Below are 2,500 nucleotides of genomic sequence, written 5' to 3'. Positions count from 1 at the left end.
TCGTTCCTCCTCACAACGTCTTCTTTCTATTCCCTCTGCTTCTCTTAGATCCAAAGGTGACAGAGCTTTTTGTGTCTATGCCCCCCAACTCTGGAATAGCCTCCCCGATACTATAAAATCCTGCCCCACTATTACTAGCTTTGAATCCAACTTAAAGATTTACCTCTTCTCCCTAGCTTTTAACACTCCCTGACCTCTCCACCTCTCCCTCAAATGTTTCCTTTTTGTTTATCTCCACTGTTGTTTTAACTTCTTAACTTTTCTTTAATTCTTATTTGGTTTTATTTTTAGTTTTTTTATATTTCATTATACCACTGCTTGGTCAAATTTCCTATTGTGATGCGCTATTTGGAACGTGCATTATTTTTCTATATACCGCACGGCTATGAAGTAGTTCCTATTTTTTGGGCTTATTACACTTGAATATCAATTCGCCCATGTGAATGTAACGGTAAAAACAGCAACGTTGTATCTAAGACAGCGGCAATATAAACGAAAATGATAGTAGTAGTGGTATAAGCGGGATAATCAACTCCGCGCCCTGTGCGTTTATAGGAAAATAATGCACGTATCGAAGTGTAAAGTCCCCTCCGCCTGCGGCGTCGGGTCCTTATTACCACTTCGAACGTGCATTATTTTCCTATAAACGCACGGCGCGTCGTTGATTATCCCTTACTTAATATTATCACAATGGCCTTTTTTGTCTACTAATATTGTATTATTACTATTAGTATTACTATTATTATTATTATTTATTTGTTTTATGTAAAGCACTTTGGTGCAATGCTGTTGCTTTTAAATGTGCTATATAAATAAAATATGACTTGACTTGACCTCATCTAACACCCTTAACACTACAACTGCCGCAAAAGGTCATTTTGACTGTTTAAAGGGTTGCATGCACAATGACTTTGTTATAAAAAGAGAGAGAGAGAGAGAGAGAGAGAGAGAGAGAGAGAGAGAGAGAGAGAGAGAGAGAGAGAGAGAACTGTCCTGCTGGTTGAACACAGAGTTTGAGATCAAAAGGTCAAAATGACCAGCAGTTCTAGTAGTTGTGAAATGATTGACGCTTCTAGTGTTAACTGCATTTCTAGTGTTAACTGCATTTCTAATGTTGAGAATGCAACTTGAGAGAGCACGGCCTTCTAACGCTACACACACAGCTCCCAGTAGCTTCTACAACTACACACATGCTATACACACACACACACAGCTCCCAGTAGCTTCTACAACTACTGTATACACACATGCTATACACACACACAGCTCCCAGTAGCTTCTACAACTACACACATGCTATACACACACACACACAGCTCCCAGTAGCTTCTACAACTATACACATGCTATACACACACACACACAGCTCCCAGTAGCTTCTACTACTATACACACATGCTATACACACACACAGCTCCCAGTAGCCTCTACAACTACACACATGCTATACACACACACAGCTCCCAGTAGCTTCTACAGTACAACTACACACACATGCTATACACACACACACACAGCTCCCAGTAGCTTCTACAACTACACTGTATACACACATGCTATACACACACACAGCTCCCAGTAGCTTCTACAACTATACACACATGCTATACACACACACACACAGCTCCCAGTAGCCTCTATACACACATGCTATACACACATGCTATACACACATGCTATACACACATGCTATACACACACACAGCTCCCAGTAGCTTCTACAACTATACACACATGCTATACACACACACAGCTCCCAGTAGCCTCTACAACTATACACACATGCTATACACACACACACAGCTCCCAGTAGCTTCTACAACTATACACACATGCTATACACACACACACACACACAGCTCCCAGTAGCTTCTACAACTACACTGTATACACACATGCTACACACACACAGCTCCCAGTAGCTTCTACAAATATACACACATGCTACACACACACACACACAGCTCCCAGTAGCTTCTACAAATATACACACATGCTACACACACACACAGCTCCCAGTAGCTTCTACAGTACAACTATACACACATGCTATACACACACAGCTAGCCAGTAGCTTCTACAGCAACTGCCCTGTGCTGCCCTGTGCTACACACACCACTGCCCTGTGCTACAGTACACACAACTGCCCTGTGCTACACAACTGCCCTGTGCTACAGTACACACAACTGCCCTGTGCTACAGTACACACAACTGCCCTGTGCTACAGTACACACAACTGCCCTGTGCTACACACACAACTGCCCTGTGCTACACACACAACTGCCCTGTGCTACACACAACTGCCCTGTGCTACACACACAACTGCCCTGTGCTACACACAACTGCCCTGTGCTACAGTACACACAACTGCCCTGTGCTACACAACTGCCCTGTGCTACAGTACACACAATTGCCCTGTGCTACACACACAATTGCCCTGTGCTACACACACAATTGCCCTGTGCTACAGTACACACAACTGCCCTGTGCTACACACACA

Source organism: Sardina pilchardus, chromosome 13, assembly GCF_963854185.1.
Source record: "Sardina pilchardus chromosome 13, fSarPil1.1, whole genome shotgun sequence".
Classification (NCBI taxonomy): domain Eukaryota; kingdom Metazoa; phylum Chordata; class Actinopteri; order Clupeiformes; family Clupeidae; genus Sardina; species Sardina pilchardus.
This window is presented reverse-complemented; position numbering follows the sequence as displayed.